The sequence below is a fragment of the Aythya fuligula genome, chromosome 8, assembly GCF_009819795.1.
Source record: "Aythya fuligula isolate bAytFul2 chromosome 8, bAytFul2.pri, whole genome shotgun sequence".
Lineage (NCBI taxonomy): Eukaryota > Metazoa > Chordata > Aves > Anseriformes > Anatidae > Aythya > Aythya fuligula.
The window spans coordinates 23,709,004-23,722,756 of record NC_045566.1 but is presented as its reverse complement, the minus strand read 5'-3'; the positions used below and the strand labels follow the sequence as shown (position 1 = coordinate 23,722,756).

Genomic DNA, 13,753 nt, shown 5'->3' with positions numbered 1-13,753 from the left:
GTAGAGCACATCAAGAACTTCTATACACAAACACGATTTGCTCTCAAAGCTGTACAGTTACTCAGTGCTACTGACAACTTATTTAATGGATAAATCTACTGAGAGGGAGATTACTACCACTGAAACTTCATTGTAGAAGACTTTGGGCAAGCCTGTGTTAGGCTTTCCCCAGTGCTCGTCCAGTCTCTGCACAGGAAAGGCCATAACCACGGAAGCCAGCTGTCTAATCAGCATATGCAACAAAATGTTGTTTTGGGAGGATTTTTTCTTAGATCACACTCTTTCTCTGGTATTTAGTGAACATTAGACCAAATTAAACCTGCAGTTTCTGAAGGGACCTGTGATTGCAACAGCACTATATATGGCAGTACAGTCACTGCCCTTTCATCAGATTGTAGGCTCTTAAAAATCCTCACCTGCCCTGTAATTAATGCTAAACAGCTCTGCTCCTGTTATTTAAATCAGTTGACTACAGTACCGAATTCTGAATATCACTTCATTACTACATTTAGAGTGAGTTTGCCCATCTTTTATTTCCAGGGGTTTAAAGTAGGAAGGATCCAGAAATAATCTGGAAGTACAAAATCCTTGAGAGAAAAGCCTCCTAACAGTTTGTTTTCAGAAGACCACAATGCAGAAACACTGTACATTCTTATTTACCACCAATCTGTGTAGAAAAGAATAGTCTATGCTATTTTTACAGTTTTATTTTGACTGGCTCTAAGTATATGCATATTTCTTACTTTACTTTTTAGATATTATATGCAATATGCATTTGTTATATGTTATTTATCATCACTCAAACACCAGGAGTGAATATAAAACACATGAGAACGGCAGTATAATAATAGAGCATGAATTTCATCACTTCTATTAGGAAAGTAGGCCAATACAGGTCACGCTTCAAGACTAAAAGTTATCTAATTGTCACTTATTTGGGGGGGGGAATACTGGCCATCTGTCCAGCAAGTTTTAGGTCAGCAGTTTCCAGGACTGGATACAGTCAATTGGTGTAGTGGTTTTTATTAATCTGCAATTTATCTTGCCAAACTTAATGTTTTTGAAAAAAATGCCATTGTTTTGATTATTTTTTATATATTTTATTGTTTCCTCTAAGTAAGAGGGAGGAATGAGAGAAAATTCTGCCAACTTAGCTATTTTGAAGCTTTTTTTAATCCATGTTAACAGTAGCTTTTAATGATTAATGTGAGCAAATGTCTTTTAGTGCTGTCTGCCAGTGGAAAGTGTATCTGAGCTTGTTCAAGTGCTATTAATGAAAATGCGAAAGGCAGCGAGTTGTTATTGCTGCTGCCATTAGTTACTGTTGTTCTGAATCACGTGATTTGATGCAATGCGCTGTTATTGCTGTGCATCTGGTAACGCAAAAGGAAAACCAAGCGAGAGCGAGATCTCTACCAGTTAAGAATAAATCTGTTTTAAGCTGGAAGAAGCGTACTATTTTCCCAGAACAAACAACAAAAAAAAACTCTCCAGAACTTTTAGTCATTGTTAGATTTCTAGGAGGAAGTCTTTAATGTGAAACTGATAAGCCTGCCAATGATATGGGTTGTGACTTGTTAGCAAAATAAATCCAAAACATTGCATTGCCATAAGAGTGATTTTTCTAGTTGTTGCTTCCCCTGCCACACCCCTTCTTCTTGTTTCTGGATGATCTCCTTTCTGCAAGGAGAAAAGCACAGTATACCAACACACCACCTGGACAGCCCCCAGAGGCCTAAACAATGATTTATTCATTTTTAGGAGGGATTGAGGCTCTCCCTTAAAATGCCTTTGTGCATCATGTTGCACTAGAAAGGAAAGTATCTTAAAACAACAGCTCTAGTTTCTCCTTGCTACAAGGTAGATGCTGCAAAAGCAAAACCCAGTTTTGTTCCTTATCTGTCTGCACTGACCTGTGTTTTCATGCTTGCCTGGTAAGGAAAAGACAAAAAAAAAAAATAGATTGGGGAAAAATATGAGTGAGAACAAAAACTTACTATGGTTAGGTAAATGGCACAATGAAGTGCCATGAGCATCCTATAGAAATCCTAGACTTTCTCAACATAGGTGAGACTGATTTATTGTGGTCACAGAAGTTGCATTTTTGACCAGGCAGCCAAGCTGTAGCTGAAAGTAAACTGTTAAGAAGAGTGAACTCACAACATAGTTGAAATAACCTCGAATAATGTCAATTAAGTGTATCCGTTTGAATAAATACTTCATTTCTCTGGTAAAATCATTCCAGAGCATCATGCTACTGGGGTTTATGGGGCTACTGTCAGAATGACTCATACTGTGTATTCCTTGGAATAATGCAGCTTGAGAGGAAACTCAAAAGGTTCCTGTTTTTCCATGGCTTTTAGCATCCATGCTTCAGTCCATTAAAATTGAGATCTCTTAACACTTTTAATGAGAATCAAGAAGGCATCATCAGGTTAGTTTTTGAAGGAAACCCAGAGTACTCTGGTACCCGATTGATGCATCAGTGAGTCCCCTCTTACAGCTGGTGTGTGAGACAGACACCTGCTTTTGTTACAGGACGATATTCAAACCTCAGCTCTGCTTGTGTCTAGTTATTAGGGAACCTGAAGAGAAAGGGCTCTATTTGAGAGTCCACACCAAGAAAGGGGGAAAAAAAAAAATATTACAGGAGATAAATTTGGAAAACTTTGGCACAAGGTATATATAGTAGAGTAGACTATATCTTTGTAGCAGATGTTGTAATTGAACATAAAATCAACCCTACACCATATGATTACTACACTTGGTAACTTAACCTTTAAGCAAGAAGCTGTACTTCACAATAATTTTTTTTTGTGGTTTATTTCTTTAACTTGGAAACAATGAGTAAAACAGCAATAAAAACTTGGTAAATGAAACAATGCAAATATTTTTTCTGACTTGTCTGCACATAACACAGCATTTATTTTCTAGAAGCAAAACTTATTTCTTTCAAAACAAGTATACTGAGTGTTATTAGACATGTTGCACATCAATAAAGTCTACACCTTCAGACTTTTTTTTTTTTTCTGATAATCTGTAAGCTTTACATTTTTCACCAGTTTTGTGGGGATTTGCTGAGGGGAGAGGAAAATGAGACAAAATCAGAACTCTTTCATGGGAAAAGAAAGGAAAGGGGAAACCAGTTAATCAATTGTAACATCAGCAGAACTGTCCAACAGATCATTATTATGTCTACTGCCTCACTTTTTTTCCTGTCTTCTTTAAAGCTTACGAACACTTGCATGGCAGAAGAAACCTTTGTAAATTTTCAACCCTTCTATTTAAGGTACTGATGAATTATTGGCATTCAAAGTCTGAGTTTTTGATGGAGCTTTGATACAAGGAAGTGGGGCTAAGAATCTCTTTCCATGTACATGTAAATAATTCACTGTGCTTCATCAAAACACGGCTGTGTTGGTTCTTGAATCCTCACAGAACTGTCAATATTAATTGGAAAATGTAAAACAACATTACTAAAGTATCACTGAGTATAGGTAAAAGGAAGGGTTTGGAACGTGGAAGTTAGGTGAACTGTACTGAATGCCTATTTATATCCTTATATCTGCTATTTTAAAATCAGCACCTAATCAAAAATAATGATCAATTTTAGGAGAGTGTCTTGCTCCTTATAATGCTAGTAAAACCTAATCTTAATAGTTAGCCTATCTGCTCTTTCGGTGTTGGATTTAGTAAGAGGTAGTGGCTGGATAAGGAGCTTGCCCTGTTTGGGGACCAGGAGTCTGGCAGACGAAGAGCAGTCTGAATGTCCCAGCCTACCCACATCCTCATGGAAAAGCACATATGTAGGCAGAGAGTAGTAGTCCTGAGGGCATGGGCTGCATAGAGTAGCTGCAGCAGAAATGTTTTTTAGCTGTTCTAGTGATAGGAAATATCACAACTTCCTTTTAATTTGGTATAACACATTAGCTTGTGATGAATTGCATTGATGTCGTTAATGGGCTGGGATGTGGCTACTCCTGACGAGTCATTTGAGTTGCACCTTTTAAAATGAAAATTGGATATAAACTCTGCTAAAATCCTCATTGGGATCTACCTTCTCAGAGCAGTATCTACTTCTTGTATGAACAGTGAATACTGAGAAAACACAAAGTCAGTGTGTCCTGAAGACCTAGAAACCAGACAGCCAATAGCAAGATTCAAATACATATTTTTTTATTTTTTTTGGGGGGTGGAGGGGAGGAAGATTACACAACTTATTTTTAACTGCAAGGTTTTTAAGGTTTTTACTTTTGGTTAATGGATTTGTGTTTGGCAATACTGACACTTCTTAAAAATGTGAATGTCTTACTGGGTTTCCTATAGCAGCACATGCTAAAAATAGCCATTGTTCTCCCCAGCCTAAATAAATAAAAAAATCTTCAGAAAAAGAGAAAAATGCTTTGTATTTCCAGTTGTGTTTTAAAAGCAGCAACAAGAACCTTCCAATTTCCTTTAGTTTTATAAGAGTGGGAATGATTTAGTCATTAAAAGGAGTGAATGCTTTTGGCCAACATCTGGGAATCAAGTGGAGTTGTTTTTGGCTTGCCCTTCTGTGTCAACAGGGAGGCTGCGCTCTGAGACTCTGTAATAGTTTTATTGTTATGCACAAACCAGAAAATAAGTCTAGTCAGATTTCTTTAGCTATGCCAATCTGCTAGGAGCAGAGGCAGAAGAAGCCAATATTAACTTATTTTTGCAAGGAGAGTAATAAGCAGGGATAGTTAAAGGTCACAGCACAATCTGCTGAGCAGGCTATGCATTCTTACATAGCCACTTGCCAGAAAGAAATCACACTTGAATGTTTCTTAATGCTCAGATTTGCTATATTTTCTCTGAACATTCTCCTTCTGTAAGCAGAACATTTTATATTATATATATATATATATAAATATATATTCTTTTTTAATATATATGTATTTAATTTCCCATTTTCTAAAGGGACAGGGCTGGGTGGAGTACTTGTTTCATTTCTCTTTCCTCTTGCAAAGACCAGACTAATATATGTATGTGGCAATGGTGCTGCCAAAACATATTGAAGTGAGATCCACGGCCTCTGGGTCAGACTCTAAAAAAGAATAGAATAGATCCAAGAATTTTGTTCTTTATCTAGTTGTGCCTGTTGTGGATGTGGATAGATGGTGGATATAGCTGAAAGATTTGCTTACAAACAAAGCAGTGAAGGCGAGTATTAAAACTGAGTGCAGAAGAGGTTAGGCAAGATGAGCAGCAAAGGTCTTCACTCACTGTACTGCAAGTGCTAGGTATTTGTTGTTGCATTTGGTAGGCTGCATCACGCTTCAGACATTTCTAGAGGAAACAGAGCTCACGTTATGGTGTGTGACCTCGCTGGAGCCTGGGGTTGAATGTAATTTGTAAAGAGTTCCTGGCCACAGAAATCCTTTTCCTGTGTGACGTGATCTTCTTATAGGCTTTGCAGGCATGCAAGAACTGTTTCCATCACTGCACTCCATCTACAAGTAGGTCATAGGTCCCGTCTGTAAATATTTTGGAAGCCAAGTTTTGTATACCATACAAGGTCTTACCTTCAGAGGCCTTTGAAGACAGTAGGGATGTTTACAAGGCAGTGTAATTCTTTTTTTGTACACCTATAAATATCCTTATTAGACAGATTTTTGCAATCTGGGAAATCAAATGAACTAATTCACCTGGAGCCCTAGATGTCAACACTGCATTTTCCTACGTGCATGGAACTTCCTTTAAACCTCAGCTGCGTTTCAGTCTGCAGGGACAGGGCACTGAGAACTGCACTGAGCAGTATCTGAGCTGTGGGAAGATAGATCTGAATCTTCACATTCACATCAGAGATCTGAATCTTCACATTCCTAAAGATGTTAGCAGTAGCCTTGATCTTACACCTGCTGCAGCTTTTTAAAATGTGTTTTTCTGCACTTTCCTCTCCATGCTTTCCCTGTAACACAACAGGTTGGTTTCTGTTAAAGAATTTGATGGGGAAAGTCTGTTCATTTCTTTGTAGTTGTTACAAATCCACGTTCTGTTAGTGGTCTTGCTCATTGTGATTAATCTATAGCTTTAAAATAATGGAAGCCCTCAGGAATAATTTTAGGTTTGTGATGCACACTGTACCTGACCGTTTTATGAATATTTAAGTCCAGCAGTGATGTTTCAGTCAGACTGCAAGCTGACTGGAGAAATATGGGAGAAAACATGTAGAAATATGGGAGCACTCTGAGCCCTGACGGAGGCAGGAGGATGCTGGGGGGACATTCAGACTTGGTGCTATGGCTACAGTTCTTCCTGTACCCAAGAAAAGGATCTGAGCTACCTTCTGTGGCATTGCACAGTATAAAAGCACCATCAGCTAGGATGTCTTTGCCATACATAGGATTTGCTAAGTCACCTTTGCTTTTGCTTTCTTCTAAAATAGCTTGCTATGCGGTGCTCTGACTGGGGATGTGGCAGATAAATGTGCCCTTATCACATGTCTTTAAAATAATTGCATGCCCTTTGCAGATGGGAGTTTATAAATGGTAAGTCTGGAAAAGCATTTCCAGCATGCTTCATTCAGCTTCCGTGTGATGCATGGTAAGCATGACACCTGAAGTTGTTTTTCAGTAGCTGCATATATAAGATAGAGCGTACAGAATACTGCATGACTTGCTGATTTAACGTCATGGGAACTTTTTTTTTTTCAATAACCCAACCGGGATACAAACATGCATTTACTTACATCTTCTTGTTATCAGCGTTTCAAAAGGCTGGGACCAACGTAGTACTTCCTCCAAAGACGCTCTTTAGGGGGAAAAAAGAGAAGGAGGTAGGATTATCTATGGCTAAATATTGAAAAATCTGTCCCTTGATTTAAACAAGACATAAGAATCTTGCATTTAAAAAAGCTTTTCTGTATGTCCCAAATTTGTGCTCACTATGCCAAAGCAAATATTCTCAATATAGCAGGTACAGTTCTATGTTGAGGTGCTCCCATATAATTCCTCTGGAAATGGTATTCACTTCTTTAGAGCTGTGCTTAGGTTAAGCGCAAGCCAACTGCTGGCTTTCTAGAATGTAATTTCTTTGGGACAGGAATTATAATGATTTGTGTATGAAATGATAATGCTTGTATTTAGTAGCAAAATCTTTTAGGGACTCAAGCTTTTATTGTAATTTTTAAAGGCCTTCTATGTCCAAGTTGCCAGATAATTGTTTTACCAGTGGAGAGTTGAAAATAAGCTCTGAATTTAAGATAAATAATGCAAGCATAATACAATTTGAGCTGAAAGGGACATCCTCTCTATCTCTCTCCAGCTGTTTACAGTGCGGCATGACACATTATTACTAATCTAGACGCGGTTCTTGAAGATGACTAAAATCAGATTTCTTTGGTATTTGTTATTCTCAAGTGACAATTTCTTAAGATTGTAGGAGTTTCCTGCCCAACTCCGGGAAGAAGTATGGAAGTAGTTGGGTGAAAGACTAAACAGTAGAAGGAAAAACAAATGTTTGATAGTGAGATTGTAGGTGCACGTAGCTCCTTTCACACTAACCAATTTTTAAGCTTTGCAATTCTAGGATCTCAACACTGGTAACTTGGAAAAAATGCTCATGCTTATGTTACTAGAAGAAAACAGGGATGTATTCCAATGAGTGCTTTCCATTATGAGTCAGCCAAATTGGGAAGAGATCTATTCTCTGAGTGTTCCCTTTTCACATAAGTTATAACTTCAGTGATTCTGAAAATGTAGTATGTAAAAGGTGCTTAGTATCACAGAATATGTGTGTGTGTGTATACACTTATTTCTTAATTAAAGCAAAATCAGGTTTGGTATGCAGGCTGCATGGTGCTTCATAAGCTTCTGCTGCACAACAGACATCAGAAGCTGTGTAGCTTTTGAAATTGGTCTTTACCCATTTATCTTTAACTTGATATATTTCTCACTTTTTCTTTCTCAGCACGTGCTGTGGCTTGCTGGCTATTATGTCAAGCTTCACCACGCTGACCTGATCAGAGAAATATCCAATAATAGAAATTTTACCTCTGTCAAATTGCAGTGTTAGTAACTCTTGCCTGTATGCTTAATTTTTATCAGAAGATTATTTTTCCCCTTTCCTCATGAGCTACTGGCCCTCCTCTCTGTAAACTTGTGAAGTACGTGATTATGGGAGGTGAGTCTTAAGGAAAAGAAGCATTCAAAGGACTAGAGAGCTGCTTCTGAGTCATATTCGCTGTTACTGACGCAGATGATTTTTCACCCCTGTCAGCAATAGCACTTGTATATAGAACAAGTGACAATCTAGTCTGTCTCATTGAGTATCATCAGCCGGGCCATCTTATTTCCATGTCTATTTGCCTTTAGCATTAGTCTTTGAAGCAGAAAGAACACTGCCTGATAGGGCATCTGACATGGAGGGAAAGCTTTTTACTTTTTTCTTTCCTTTAATACAATGAATGTTAGGAAGGGAAATGTGAACGTGATTTACTGGGATGTGTATTAAAGCTACTCTCATAGCTGCTGTGCTGACCATAATATTTTTGCTGCATTTATTTGCAAGATGATTCAATTTACTGGAGAACAATATTACACTGAAAAACTAATTCTCCAAAAATATCTGAGGGCTTTATAGCTGGGACTTGAAAAATTTAAATAGCAGTGCTATTGCAATGCCTCGTGGGAGCTGTAGTTCACTTACTGTGCTCTCCCCAGTGCAAGGGGCTTCCCTGGCTGCACTGCATCATTTTCCTTTTGGCTGAGCTGTTACTGTGTGGGGGGAAAAGTCCTTGTCCAGGAGGCACTTCTGGATGTGCTCTCTGGATTTCTGATGTGCTGTCATTTAGCTTCACTCAAATGATAGGAGTCAAAAGAAAGACCTATTCTCAGTACTGCAGTGGAGCACTCCTTTGGCTCCAGTCAATAAATCAGCACAGTGCACGAGTGGGTACCAGTTCTTTGGCAGGTGTCTTGGATGGAAGCGATGTGTCGCACTGACTAAAGTTCTGGCTGCATGAAAAGTCACGTTATATAATGAGATGTTATTGGTTTGAGGAACAGTTTTAATTTGACTTTGAGGCTTTCAATAAAATGTTGTGTCCCAGGGTTTGCTGAGTACACATACTCACTATGTAGGCAACCAGGGCTTTGTGGTTCTCTTTTCTCTTTACATAAGAAATATTTCCAAATAGGACAAAGCTAGCTGTTTGTTTGTTTGTTGTTGTTGTTGTTTGTTTGTTCTGTTGTTGTTGTTTGTTTGTTTGTTTATTATTATTATTATCATCTTTATCTTTTTAGAATTTCTTCATTCCACCAAAGTACAGTCTGTTTCATTAATCTAATGTTACTTGTTACTGCTGGGAGTAGTGTTATTCCTAAAAACAAAACAGGTATAGTACCTACTGCTGTAGTGCAATTTGTATCAATTTTAAATTGGCTAAACTTCATAAATGCAGCCTGTGATTATTTTTGCCTACAATTTTATACTATTTTCTGTTGTGAATGGTAACAAATCTACATCTTAACTACTCAGATGTAGTAGTTAAACCAACTAGTTTAGGGCTACAGGAGCTGTTTTCACCAAATACATACAAATAACATATGAGTGAACAAAAAGCTATTATATAAGATTTTTATTGTAACAAGGTGACAACCCTTCTAACATGTAGGGATCCGTGCTTCCTGCAGGTCTTGTAATCAAAAAGAAAGTCACCTGGTTACAAGATTTTCAGGTGAATTACCTGTCTGATGAATTGAAGACATGAGTTTATTCACTTCTGTACAAGATCTAAGTGATACTGATCTGGAAATCACTATTTAGCAGTCATTATATTTTAGATAGGAAAACTATCAGGAAAATTGTTGGTAGATCACAGTACACTTGATCTATTTTCAAGCTGCAACACAAGCCTTGATTCTCAGCTTCCTTAAATGTTAAAATGTTCAATTTATTAGTTGCATCTGTAGGGATAAGATCCCAAATTTCTTGACTTGTTTTCTTGTTTCATTGTTTTCTGTTAATGCAAAAGGCCTTACTACCTTTTGGGCATGTCTGCTCTGTTCGTGCTGGTGCCTAGCTGCTTGCCACAGGCAAAAAGTGTTTGTGATTTCTATCAGAAGAAGTTCAGTTGGACTCTGCACCACTGTTATATGCTGTTTGCTCTGAAATTATCTTGACATCTGTACCCACCAGCTGTAATGAAATAAAGCTGTGTGTTACTTGGTTGAAATCTTGCATGTATTGTCCAACTTTTGTGACTAATATTTTCTGTTCCCATATCAAAGTTCTTTATGCAAAGTTTGAAGTCCACGTTGAAATGAGGTGAGTTGCACTTAAAAACAAGATTGGCCCTCTTATGGGCAACATCACGAAGCAGGAACTTTGTATTGTTATGGAATAATAAAAATATTGTTATTTTTCTGCTCTGACCCATCAGTGTGAGGGGTTTTATACGTCTGTAACTTGGTATTTAACAGATCCTGAGTGATGGTAGAACAGAACTTTGTTTTAACTTGTGTGAGGACCTTTGTTATTTTTCTCATAGCTGTTGCCCAGGTTATGACCTCATTTTAAATTAAGCCTGGAGTTATCTACGTTTCATTTATTCTTCTCTAAGTGTTTCAAATGGAAGCAGCCCTGCAGTGCAGCAGCACTGCAGTTGCTCTCTTCATGCCTGTGGTAGACTTGTATTAAAACTAGGGCTTGGGGAATAAGAACCAGATCTTAGGGACCTGGTAAATCATAGGAAGAAGGGAAAAAAAATATTTCTAAAGGGCTTGTCTGTCCTTTCTGGGGGTAGTTGTGACCTCTGGGGATTTGCCAGTATGTACACTGGGCATGCTGACTGGGTCAGGAGGGAACGGCCGGCCTACTCCATCCGACAGCCCAGCTGTGCAGTGAGCTGTTTCCGCGGATCTTATCTCTCCGTTTTGACTCATCGTTCTTTTTCTTCTACTGTGGCTCCTTGGCAAAGCATAAACTCAGCACTGTCACCTCAAACTTCAGCTGAAGTTCAAACAATAAATCAGTATGCTCGCTTGTTTTATTGCAGCTCACCCACTGGTATTGAGGCCTAGTGTAGAAGGATGAAATAAATTTGTTTTGACCTTTTTTTTTTTTTTTAACATTAAACTGAAGAAAGTTCTTCATAACTACTCTTGACTTGACAGCAGGAGGAAATTTCAGTGCAAGATTAGCGGCCTATGTAATATCTTGTGGTTTCATTGTGTCCTTCAACTTGACCATGTCCTAAAGCAGCCTCTGGAATGTAATGGTTATCCACAGTGCCTCAGCGTTGGGTGGTTGACTTGCTGGCACACGTATCCTTAGATGAGCACACAGGAACTGTAAAACCAGACAATCTGGCTGGCTGGAAGGTCCTCAGAAATGGAGGGACCCTGAAGGGCTACGGATGTGCCTGCCTGCCACCACCACATGTCCCAGCCACTGCAAGGGTTCTGTCCTGTTGCAGGACTGCTGCCATTCCTGCTTGCTGTTACTTCAATGCAGCTTGTGGCAAACTTGTTAAAAAAGTTGTTTATTTTAGAGACAGCTGCTTTCCACTGTCCTTTTTTCATAGCTTGATACTCAGAATGTCACCTTTCTACTTTCCTTTCCAGAATATTTAAAGCACACAGGAACGATAGGTTTAGTCATTAAAAGGTATGCTTCTTCAATGAAATACTGCGATCAAGCCTGAACTATGCCCTCCCTCTTATTACATGGATATTCCACTAGATGTCATCTGACATCACCCTGAAGGAAAAGGCACAAGTTCCCTGTGCATCAGTTCAATGGGGTGGATCAAATCGGTTCATGAGGGTGGATGAACAGCCTCTGCAGAAACTTTCTGCAATTTGATTGCAATGGATGGTTTCACCTGGCTGGAAGGGGACTCCTTGTTCAAATAGGTCAGACAGTGAGACAAGCAGGCAACTGAAGCGTATGCGGAACAGGCTGGTTAACGTGGCTTCTGATACAGCCTTGCTCCTTTGAATCCTTCCTTACATTGGAAGGGTGTAGAACAACTTCAGCATCATGAGGGAGCATGGCATTTAGGAGCCAGTTATTGCTTGGTCCATTCAGTAGTTGAGATGGACATGCTTTTGAGAAGGAAAGTAAAATGAGGGAAACGGAAAAGCCAAAGAAACAAAATGGAGGAAAAAATGACTAGCAAGTCAGAGACGTGAAACTTGACAGTTGCTCTGGCCTGTTCTTTTTCCACAGATAACTGCCTAGTGCCAGCAAGCTGCAGCAGTATATACTGACCATCTTGATTACAGCAATTTTTTCCTCCTCAGTGAGGACAGTGCTTCCAGACAAACTCTTGCTCAAAGCTTTGTTCTTCTTCCTCTGTTCTTTCTTGTGTTAGCTTATTTAATATCGTTCTTGATAATTCTTACAGATTTTCTTTAGTTTTGTCTTGCCCTTACGTTCACTTTCCTATTTGTGTTTCTATTTTAATGCTCCTCTGTTCGTTAAACACCTCGCCCACCTACACCTGTTCCGCACTAATAAATTTGGATGCCCTCTGTCTCATTCTCTGTCTTGTACCCATTCTTTCCATCCACCTACACACTCCCTTGCTTGCCCGTCGCAGGAGAAAGGAGGTTGGGTAGCAGTACACCCACACGCTGGCATTCATGAATGTAGGAACACTGCTTGCTTGGGCTTGCCTGGTATTCACCTTATTGAGGCTGTGTCTTACAAGGGTATGTAAACATGAATGCTGAAGATGTGCCTGGAAACCTAGGACCAAGCACAGGAAGAGAAGAAAGACATTGAGGCCTCTTTTTAAAAATAAAATAAAAAAATTAAGGGCCCAAAGTGGATGTTCTGATCTAGGTGCTGTTCATACTCATTGCTCTTTGAGTGGATGCAGTATAGAAATAGTGGATCAAAGCTCTTCCTTTGCCTCTATTCAGATAAGGTGCATTCAGATAAGTAATTGTAAGGTGCATAGCTTACAATTACTCACTGACTTAAAGAATTTGGGTAGTTTCTATATTCATGATTTCTTCAGGTTTTGGCCATAGAGTTGGACAGACTTTATGTTGCCAATGCTCTCTGCAAATTTGACAGAGTTGTCATCTTGATAAAAACCGACTGAAGTCAAGACAGAACTTATGAAAACCTTACATCAGTTGTATGCCATGTCATTTCTTCCCTTTTTCGTTCTGAAAAGCCCTCATGTCACCATGTGAGCCTGACATTCTATAGTCATTAAAGCAGAAGAGGAAATCATGCGACTGAATGCTTGGACTAGACATAACGTAAACCCTCAGCCCTCCCATTCCGCTGGGCTTTGGAGAGGTGGGTACCACAGTTTGGGTACAAAGCACTGTGTGCCCTTAGCCCTCCATCAGACCACACTTGCATAAAAATGCAGCAGTGTACAAGGCATACCTGTGCATCACGCAGGTGTACTCATTTTCAAGATGCCAGTTCTCCATAGTTATGTCAGCATTCAGTGATTTTATTTATTTATTTATTTATTTTGTAGTTTGCTTTTAGTGTGAATTTATTAATCACAGCTTGGTCCACATAGGTCAGAATATATGGCCATGCTAGCCCAGGTACCCTAACTCCAGCTGTTTATTCCAGCATACGAACAGTTCCAAGTAAGACTTTGGGCTGTGTTCAAACATTCGGTGTTTGTTTCCTCAGAATGGCATGGATAAGCATGTTGTCTAGCTTAAACTCATTGCTGGTCACATTTGGTTCAATAGCAAGTCTCTTCTTCATATTTCTAAAGCTGTCTGCTTGACCTTTATTGGATGACAAA

At 39.0% G+C, this 13,753-nt stretch overlaps 1 pseudogene; it reads right to left on the bottom strand.

Moving 5' to 3' along the window:
• Positions 1-3,310: 3,310 nt before the first annotated feature.
• LOC116491928 lies at positions 3,311-13,421 on the bottom strand (annotated as a pseudogene).
• Positions 13,422-13,753: the final 332 nt, after the last annotated feature.